Genomic DNA, 11328 nt, shown 5'->3' with positions numbered 1-11328 from the left:
TGTGGTTGTTTTAGCCAATACAGCCATACACAAAATATTTCAAAATGTCTCAGGGCTATTAAATGAAATCAAATTTTATTGGTCACTTACACATGGTTAGCAGATGTTAATGCGAGTGTAGCGAAATGCTTGTGCTTCTAGTTCCGACAGTGCAGTATTATCTAACAAGTAATCGAACAATTCCCCAACAAATACCTAATACACACAAATCTAAAGAGGTGAATGAGAATATGTACATATAAGTATATGGATGAGCGATGGCCGAGCGGCATAGGCAAGGTGCAGTAGATGGTATAAAATACAGTATATACATGTGATATGAGTAATATAAGATATGTAAACATTATTAAAGTGGCATTATTTCAAGTGGCATTGTTTAAAGTGACTAGTGATCCATTTATTAGTGTCCAGTGATTTGGTCTCAATGTAAGCGGCAGTTGTTGCCCTTGATGATCTTTTTGGACTTCCTGTGACATCGGGTGCTGTAGGTGTCCTGGAGGGCAGGTAGTTTGCCCCTGGTGATGCGTTGTGCTGACCGCACCACCCTCTGGAGAGCCTTGCGGTTGACGTCGGTGCAGTTGCCGTACCAGGCTGTGATACAGCCCAACAGGATGCCCTCGATTGCGCATCTGTAAAAGTTTGTCAGGGTTTTGGGTGACAAGCCAAATTTCTTCAGCCTCCTAAGGTTGAAGAGGTGCTGGTGCGCCTTCCTCACCACACTGTCTGTGTGGGTGGACCATTTCAGTTTGTCTGTGATGTGTATGTCAAGGAACTTAAAACTTTCCACCTTCTCCACTGCTGTCCCTTCAATGTGGATAGGGGGGTGTTCCATCTGCTGTTTCCTGAAGTCCACAATCATCTCCTTTGTTTTGTTGATGTGAGTGAGAGGTTGTTTTCCTGCCCACACCTCCTCCCTGTAGGCTGTCTCGTCGTTGTTGGTGATCAGGCCTACCACTGTTGTATCATCTTTAAACTTAATGATGGTTTTGGACTCGTACCTGGCCATGCAGTCGTGGGTGAACAGGGAGTACAGGAGGGGACTGAGTACGCACCCCTGGTGGGCTCCAGTGTTGAGGATCAGCGTGCCAGATGTGTTGCTACCTACCTTCACCACCTGGGGGCGGCCCGTCAGGAAGTCCAGGATCCAGTTGCAGAAAGAGGTGTTTAGTCCCAGGATCCTTAGCTTAGTGATGAGCTTTGAGGGTACTATGGTGTTGAACGTTGAGCTGTAGTCAATGAATAGCATTCTCACATAGGTGTTCCTTTGGTCCAGGTGGGAAAGGGAAGTGTGGAGTGCAATAGAGATTGCATCATCTGTGGATCTGTTTGGGCGGTATGCAAATTGTTGTGGGTCTAGGGTTTCTGGGATAATGGTGTTGATGTGAGCCATTGCCAGCCTTTCAAAGCACTTCATGGCTACGGACGTAAGCGCTATGGGTTTGTAGTCATTTAGGCAGGTTGCCTTAGTTTTCTTGGGCACAGGGACTATGGTGGTCTGCTTGAAACATGTTGGTATTACAGACTCAATCAGGGACATGTTGAAAATGTCAGTGAAGACACCTGCCAGTTTGTCAGCACATGCACGGAGCACACGTCCTGGTAATCCATCTGACCCAGCAGCCTTGTGAATGTTGACCTGTTTAAAGGTCTTACTCACGTCGGCTACGGAGAGCGGGATCACACAGTCGTCCGGAACAGCTGATACTGTCATGCATGCCTCAGTGTTGCTTGCCTCGAAGTGAGCATAGAAGTGATTTAGCTTGTCTGGTAGGCTCGTGTCACTGGGCAGCTTGTGGCCGTGCTTCCCTTTGTAGTCTGTAATGGTTTGCAAGCCCTGCCACATAAGACATGCGTCGGAGCCAGTGTAGTACGATCCAATCTTAGCCCTGTATTGACGCTTTGCCTTTTTGATGGTTCGTCGGAGGGCATAGCAGGATTTCTTATAAGCTTCCGGGTTAGAGTCCCGCACCTTGAAAGCGGCAACTCTACCCTTTAGCTCAGTGTGAATGTTGCCTGTTATCCATGGCTTCTAGTTGGGGTATGTACTTACAGCCACTGTGGGGACGACGTCTGATGCACTTATTGATAAAGCCAGTGACTGATGTGGTGTAGTCCAATCGGAAGAATCCCAGAACATGTTCCAGTATGTGATAGCAAAACAGTCCTGCAGTTTAGCATCTGCTTCATCTGACCACTTTTTTATAGACTGAGTCACTGGTGCTTCCTGCTTAAATTTTTTCTTGTAAGCAGGAATCAGGAGGATAGAATTGTGGCCAGATTTACCAAATGGAGGGCGAGGGAGAGCTTTGTACGTGTCTCTGTGTGTGGAGTACAGGTGATCTCAAATGTTATCCCTCTGGTTGCGCATTTAACATGTTGATAGAAATTACAGCCAGCGTCCGTCTGTGGTGGTAAATAAACAGCCACGAAAAGTATAGATAAACTCTCTTGGCAAATAGTGTGGTCTACAGTTTATCATAAGATACTCTACTCCAGGTGAGCAAAATCTAGAGATTTCCTTAGATTTTGTGCACCAGCTGTTGTTTACAAATAATCACAGACCGCCCCCCCTCGTCTTACTGTGTGCTGTTTTATCTAGCCGGTGCAGCGTATATCCTGCTCGCTGAATATCCATGTCATCATTCAGCCACGATTCCGTGAAACATAAGATGTTACAGTTTTTGATGTCCCAATGGTAGGATATTTGTGATCGTACCTCGTCAAATTTATTGTACAATGATTGTACGTTGGCGAGTAATATTGACGGGAACGGCAGCTTTCCCACTCGCCTTCTCCAGATCCTTACGAGGCACCCTGCTCTGTGTCTTCTGCTCTGTGTACCTGCGTCTTTTTTTCTCGCCAATAACGGGGATGTCGGCCTTGTCGGGTGTTCGCAGTATATCCTGTGCTTCCTGCTTGTTGAAGAAAAAATCTTTGTCTAATCCGAGGTGAGTGATTGCTGTCCTGATATCCGGAAGCTCTTTTATTGCTGTAAGATATGGTGGCAGAAACATTATGTACAAAATATGTTAAAAATAACGCGAAAAAAAAGCACAATTGGTTAGACGCCCGTAAAACTGCTGCCAGTTCTTCCGGGGCCTTTTTAGAAATAGGATTTTAGAACAGCATTCTTACATAGGTATTATTTTTGGCCAGATGGGATAGGGCAGTGTGCAGTGTGCAGTGTGATGGCGATTGTGTCTTCTGTGGATCTGTTGGGGCAGTATGCAAACTGAAGTGTGTCTAGGGTGGCCGGTAAGGTGGCGGTGATATGATCCTTGACTAGCCTCTCAAAGCACTTCATGATGACAGAAGTGAGTGCTACGGGGCGATAGTCATTTAGTTCAGTTATCTTTGCCTTCTTGGGTAGAGGAACAATGATAGCCATCTTCAAGCATGTGGGAACAATAGACTGGGATAGGGAGTGATTGAATATGTCCGTAAACACACCAGCCAGCTGGTCTGTGCATGCTCTGAGGATGTGGCTAGGGATGCCGTCTGGGCCAGCAGCCTTGCGAGGGTTAACAAGTTTAAATGTTTTACTCACATCAGCCACGGAGAAAGAGAGGGGAGGGATGCAGTCTTTGCTAGCGAGCCGCGATGGTGACACTGTATTATTCTCAAAGCAGGCAAAGAAGGTGTTTAGTTTGTCTGGAAGCGTGATGTCGGTGTCCGTGATGTGGCTATTTTTGTTTATGTAGTCCATGTTTTCACGTAGACACGGCCACATACATCTCGTATCTGAGCCGTTGAATTGCGACTCCACCTTGTCCCTGTACCGGGCATTTTGCTTGTTTGATTGCCTTGCGGAGGGAATAACTAAACTGTATATATTCAGCCATATATCCAGACCTCTTTCCATGGTTAAATGCGGTGGATCGCGCTTTCAGTTTTACGCGAATGCTGCCATCCATCCACGGTTTCTGGTTAGGGTAGGTTTTAATAGTCACAGTGGGTACAACATCTCCAATGCACTTCTTTATAAACACACTAACTGAGTCAGCATATAGGTCAATGTTGTTCTCTGAGTCTGACCAGAACATATTCCAGTCCGTGTGATCAAAAAAATCTTGAAGCGTAGCTTCCGATTGGTCAGACCAGCGTTGAATGGTTCTCGTCACTGGTACATCCTGTTTGAGTTTCTGCCTATAAGCCGGATTTGCCGGAGGGAGGGCGGGGGAGGGCTTTGTATGCGTGGCGGAAGTTAGAGTAGCAGTGGTCGAGAATATTAGCCCTGCGTGTAGTGCAATCAATATGCTGATATAATTTAGGTTACCTTGTTCTCAAATTTGCTTTGTTAAAATCCCCAGCTACATTAAATGCAGCCTCCGGATATATAGTTTCCAGTTTACATAGAGTCCAATGAAGTTCCTTGAGGGCCGTCTTGGTGTTTGCTTGAGGGGGAATGTACACAGCTGTGACTATAACTTGACGAGAATTCTCTCGGTAGGTAAAATGGCAGGCATTTGATTGTAAGGAATTCTAGGTCGGGTGAGCAGAAGGACTTGAGTTCCTGTATGTTGTTATGATAACACCATGAGTCGTTCATCATAAAGCATACACCCCCGCCTTTCCTCTTCCCAGAGAGGTGTTTATCTCTGTCGGTGCGATGCATGGAGAAGCCTGGTGGCTGAACTGATGCAGACAACATATCCCGAGAGAGCCATGTTTCCGTGAAACAGAGAATGTTACAATCTCTGATGTCTCTGTGGAAGGCAACCCTTGCTCGAATTTCGTCTACCTTGCTGTCAAGAGACATTGGCGAGTAGTATACTCAGGAGCGGTGAGTGATGTGCACGTCTACGGAGCCTGACCAGAAGGCTGCCTCTGCCTCTTCTGCGGCGCCGTTGTTTTGGGTCGGCTACTGGGATCAGATCCATTGTCCTGGGTGGTGGTCCGAACAGAGGATCCGCTTCGGGAAAGTCGTATTCCTGGTCGTAATGTTGGTAAGTTGACATTGCTCTTAAATCCAATAGTTCTTCCTGGCTGTATGTAATAAGACTTTAGATTTCCTGGGGTAACAATGTAAGAAATAATACATTAAAAAAAACAAAATACTGCATAGATTCCTAAGAACGCGAAGTGAGGCAACCATCTCTGTCGGCGCCATTTTACTAATGGACTGACTAGTTATGGCATTTGTAAGGGTTATCAATTCACATGATAGGTAGCTGTCCACCCTCTCCATTGGAGAGGCTTTGTGACTGTGTGTGTGATGTGATGGGCATGCTAATGACACTCAGATGAATGGCTGTTGATCCTTTACGCTTTAGCAGGACTGGTACTGAAAGTTGTGGCTGCTTTGCGTGATGTATTGTTGTCTCTACCATCTTGCCCTTTGTGCTGTTGTCTGTGCCCAATAATGTTTGTACCCTGTTTTGTGCTGCTGCCATGTTGTGTTGCTACTATGTTGTTGTCATGTTGTGTTGCTTCCATGCTGTGTTGCCATGTGTTGCTGCCATGCTATGTTGTTGTCTTAGGTCTCTCTTTATGTAGTGTTGTGTTTTTCCTATATTTTTTATACTTTTGCCTTTTGGTAGGCCGTCATAGCAAATAAGATATTGTTCTTAACTGACTTGCTGAGTTAAATAAAACATTTATAAATACATTTCTCTTCACAACTGGTTACATGATTATTGCAGCTCAATGTATGTAACTTCTGTTGACAATTTCGATACCCTTTGGAAACAAAACACGTTTTATAAGGAGGATGGGATCCACCCAAGTAATTTGGGATCCTGGATCCTTTCATAGCACTACAAGGCTGCGTTGAGACAATGACTTATCAATGACCCAAGCCCAGCTCAGCTAATCCCTATCATTGTGGAGCAGAGTAGTCATAATGTTTCAACAAATGTACATTACACCAGGGGTGTCGGTAGACACAATATAAGTAACCAAATTTATGTTCCTCTAACTGCCCTGAATGCCTCTGCTTATCCTGCAGCTATTGTATGCAGTAATCATGTGCTTATGAACCAGATGTATACTGTTAGCACTGAGCTGGTGTGCCCTAGTAGGAAGTCTACTGTGTGCAGCACACCCTGCACTAACATAAAGAACATGAGCACATCTACTGCTGCTAAGCTTCCCAGTAAAGCAATAAAAACAAGTAAGCATCCCAGTAGAAAAGTGCTCAAAATAGCCCCGTTAATATATATATAGCTTAATTAAGAAACAAGGTTCATGCAATCAATAATTTGCTAATAACAGATGACATTCATATCCTGACTATCTCTGAAACTCACTTAGATAATACCTTTGATGATACAGTGGTAGCAATACAAGGTTATAACATTTACACAAAATTATAGAAATGCCAATGGTGGAGGTGTTGCTGTTTATATTCAGAACCACATTCCTCTAAAGATTAGAGAGGATCTCATGTTAAATACGATTGAAGTAATATGGCTACAGGTTCATCTGCCTCACCTAAAGCCCATTCTTGTGGGAAACTGCTATGGACCACCAAGTGCTGACAGTTAGTATCTGGATAACATGTGTGAAATGCTTGATAACGTATGTGATGTCAACAGAGAGGTATATTTTCTGGGTCATTTAAATATTGACTGGCTTTCATCAAGCTGCCCACTCAAGAAAAAGCTTCAAACTGTAACCAGTGCCTGCACCCTGGTTCAGGTTATCAGTCAACCTACCAGGGTAGTTACAAACAGCACAGGAATGAAATCATCAACATGTATTGATCACATCTTCACTAATGCTGCAGAAACTTGCTTGAAAGCAGTATCCAGATCCATCAGATGTAGTGATCACAATATAGTAGCCATATCTAGGAAAACCAAAGTTCCTAAGGCTGGGCATAATATAGTGTATAAGAGGTCATACAATAAGTTTTGTAGTGATTCCTATGTTGTTGAATGGTTATATTTGTTGGTCCTTGGTGTGTAGTGATGAGCAAACAGACACTGCACTTGACACATTTATGAAATAGGTTATTCCAGTTACTAATAAGCATGCACCCATTAAGAAAATGACTAAAATCCCCGTGGAATGATGAGGAATTTAAACATTTAATGGTTGAGAGGGAAGAGGCAAAAGCAATGGCAAATAAGTCTGGATGCACAGCCGATTGGCAAACGTATTGCAAATTAAGAAATCATGTTACTGAAACTACACTACGAAACAACGAGAATATATCTGACCAAATTATGAAGGAGTGTCAGAATCTCCCTAGGAGAGGTGGGTGTGGAGTCAGGCGCAGGAGAGCAAGAATATCCAAGAAGGGCATTTATTTATTGTCAGTAAAGGAGGAAGGAAAGGAGGAAACACTCCTCTGCTAAACTGACGTGCGGGCAAAACAGTCCCGTGACAATACACCTGCTAAACAGTAAAGACACTCAACCCAAACCAACGACAGTAAATACAAACAATCCCGCACAAAACCTAGCGGGTAGGGCGAGATTAAATACCCCACTGATTAACTAAACTAGACACAGGTGAACACAAGACAGACAAAACCAAACGAAAAGGAAAAGGGATCGGTGGCAGCTAGTAGGCCGGCGACGACGACCGCCGAGCGCCGCCCGAACAGGGAGAGGAGCCAAGTCGTGACAAGGAGAAGCATTGTAATTTAGAATTCTGTAAAGAGGTGAAACAATTATTGTTGTGTATCAATAATGATAAGCCACCGGGGTCTAACAACTTGGATGGAAAATTACTGAGGATAATAGCGGATGACATTGCCACTCCTATTTGCCATATTTTCAATTTAAGCCTACTAGAATGTGTGTGCCCCCAGGCTTGGAGGGAAGCAAAAGTAATTCCGCTACCTAAGAATAGTAAAGCCCACTTTACTGGCACAAAGAGCCGATCAATCAGCCTGTTACCAACCCTTAGAAAACTTTTGGAAGAAATTTTGTTTGACCAGATACAATGCTACTTTACAGTAAACAAATTGACAACAAACGTTCAGCATGCTTATAGGAAAGGACATTCAACAAGCACAGCACTTACACAAATGACCGATGATTGGCTGAGAGAAATTGATGATAAAAAGTTTGTGTGGGCTGTTTTGTTAGACTTTGACATTATTGATCATAGTCTGCTGCTGGAAAAACGTATGTGTTACGGCTTTACACCCCCTGCTATATTGTGGATAGAGAATTACCTGTCTAACAGAACACAGAGGGTGTTATTTAATGGAAGCCTCTCCAACATAATCCAGGTAGAATCAGGAATTCCCCAGGGCAGCTGTCAAGGCCCATTACATTTTTCAATCTTTATTAATGACATGCCACTGGCTTTGAGTAAAGCCAGAGTGTCTATGTATGCGGATGACTCAACTCTATACATGTGAGCTACTACAGTGACTGAAATGACTGTGTTAGAGCCAAATAGCCAATTTGTATTTGTATACAAAAACCAGAGCATTATTAGTTGAATTATTAGTGTGAAGCCATTATTGGAGATGAATACCCCAACAAATAAGTTAGTCCTAAATATTTCTAAAACTAAACTCAGTGTATTTGGGACAAATCATTCACTAAACTCTAAACCTCAACTAAATATTGTAATAAATAATGTAGAAATTGATCAAGTTGAGGTGACTAAACTGCTTGGAGCAACCCTGGATTGTAAACTGTCATGGTCAAAACATATTGATACAACAGTAGCTAAGATGGGGAGAAGTATGTCCATAATAAAGCGCTGCTCTACCTTCTTAACAGCACTGTCAACAAGGCAGGTCCTACAGGCCCTAGTTTTGTCACACCTGGACTACTGTTCAGTCGTGTGGTCAGGTGCCACAAAAAAGGACTTTTGCAATTGCTTCAGAACAGGGCAGCACGGCTGGCCCTTGGATGTACACAGAGAGCTAATATTAATATAATGCATGTCAATCTCTCCTGGCTCAAAGTGGAGGAGAGATTGACTTCATCCCTACTTGTATTTATGAGAGGTATTGACATGTTGAATGCACCGAGCTGTTTGCTTGAATTACTGGCGCACAGCTCGGACACTCATGCATACCCAACAAGACATGCCACAAGAGGTCTCTTCACAGTCCCCAAGTCTATAATCAATCACATTTATTTATAAAGCCCTTCTTACATCAGCTGATGTCACAAAGCGCTGTACAGAAACCCAGCCTAAAACCCCAAACAGCAAGCAATGCAGGTGTAGAAGCACGGTGGCTAGGGAAAACTCCCTAGAAAGGCCAGAACCAAGGAAGAAACCTAGAGAGGAACCAGGCTATGAGGGGTGGCCAGTCCTCTTCTGGCTGTGCCGGGTGGAGATCATAACAGAACATGGCCAAGAAGTTCAAGTGTTCATAGATGACCAGCAGCATCAAATAATAATAATCAGTGGTTGTCTAGGGTGCAACAGGTCAGCACCTCAGGAGTAAATGTCAGTTGGCTTTTCATAGCCGATCATTCAGAGTATCTCTACCGCTCCTGCTGTCAGTAGAGAGTTGAAAACAGCAGGTCTGGGACAGGTAGCACATCCGGTGAACAGGTCCGAGTTCCATAGCCGCAGGCAGAACAGTTGAAACTGGAGCAGCAGCACGGCCAGGTAGACTGGGGACAGCAAGGAGTCATCAGGCCAGGTAGTCCTGAGGCATGGTCCTAGGGCTCAGGTCCTTCGAGAGAGGGAGAGAAAGAAAGAAAGAGAGAAAAAGAGAGAAAGAGAGAGAGAGAGAATTAGAGAGCAACCTACCTAAATGACTACAGACCTGTAGCACTCACGTCCGTAGCCATGAAGTGCTTGGAAAGGTTGATAATGGCTCACATCGACACCATTATCCAAGAAACCCTAGACCCACTCCAATTTGCATACCGCCCAAACAGATCCACAGATGATGCAATCTCTATTGCACTCCACACTGCCCTTTCCCACCTGGACAAAAGGAACACTTATGTGAGAATAATTTTCATTGACTACAGCTCAGCGTTCAACACCGTAATGCCCTCAAAGCTCATCACTAAGCTAAGGACCCTGGGACTAAACACCTCCCTCTGCAACTGCATCCTGGACTTCCTGACGGGCCGCCCCCAGGTGGTGAGGGTAGGTAGCAACACATCTGCCACGCTGATCCTCAACACTGGAGCTCCCCATGGGTGCGTGCTCAGTACCCTCCTGTACTCCCTGTTCACCCACGACTGCATGGCCAGGCACGACTCCAACACCATCAAGTTTGCAGACGACACAACATGTGTTCTCAGATCCTCAAAAGGTTCTACAGCTGCAACATCGAGAGCATCCTGACTGGTTGCATCAATGCCTGGTATGGCAATTGCTCGGCCTCTGACCGCAAGGCACTACAGAGGGTTTTGCGTACGGCCCAGTACATCACTGGGGCTAAGCTGCCTGCCATCCAGGACCTCTACATCAGGCGGTGTCAGAGGAAGGTCCAAAATATTGTCAAAGACCCCAGCTACCCCAGTCATAGACTGTTCTCTCTACTATCGCATGCCAAGCGGTACCGGAGTGCCAAGTCTAGGACTAAAAGGCTTCTCAACAGTTTTTACCCCCAAGCCATAAGACTCCTGAACAGCTAATCAAATGGCTACCCGGACTATTTGCATTGTGTGCCCCCCCCCCCCCCCCAACCCTCTTTTTACGCTGCTGCTACTCTCTGTTTATCATATATGCATAGTCACTTTAACTATACATTCATGTACATACTACCTCAATTGGGCCGACCAACCAGTGCTCCCGCACATTGGCTAACCGGGCTATTTGCATTGTGTCCCGCCACCCGCCGCCCACCACCCACCAACCCCTCTTTTACGCTACTGCTACTCTCTGTTCATCATATATGCATAGTCACTTTTAACCATGTCTACATGTACATACTAACTTTAATCAGCCTGACTAACCGGTGTCTGTATGTAGCCTCGCTACTTTTATAGCCTCGCTACTGTATATAGCCTCTCTTTTTACTGTTGTTTTATTTCTATACTTACCTATTGTTCACCTAATACCTTTTTTGCACTATTGGTTAGAGCCTGTAAGTAAGCATTTCACTGTAAGGTCTACCTACACCTGTTGTATTCAGTGCACGTGACAAATAAACTTTGATTGATTTGATTTGATTAAATTCACACAGGACACCAGATAAGACAGGAGAAATACTCCAGATATAACAGACTGACCCTAGCCCCCCAACACATACTGCAGCATAAATACTGGAGCCTGAGACAGGAGGGATCGGGAGACACTGTGGCCCCATCCGACATTACCCCCGGACACGGCCAAAAGGCAGGATATAACCCCACCCACTTTGCCAAAGCACAGCCCCCACACCACTAGAGGGATATCTTCAACCACCAACTTACCATCCTGAGACAAGGCCGAGTATAGACCACA

The sequence above is a fragment of the Salvelinus namaycush genome, chromosome 26 (genome assembly GCF_016432855.1).
Source record: "Salvelinus namaycush isolate Seneca chromosome 26, SaNama_1.0, whole genome shotgun sequence".
Taxonomy (NCBI): Eukaryota; Metazoa; Chordata; class Actinopteri; order Salmoniformes; family Salmonidae; genus Salvelinus; species Salvelinus namaycush.
This window is presented reverse-complemented; position numbering follows the sequence as displayed.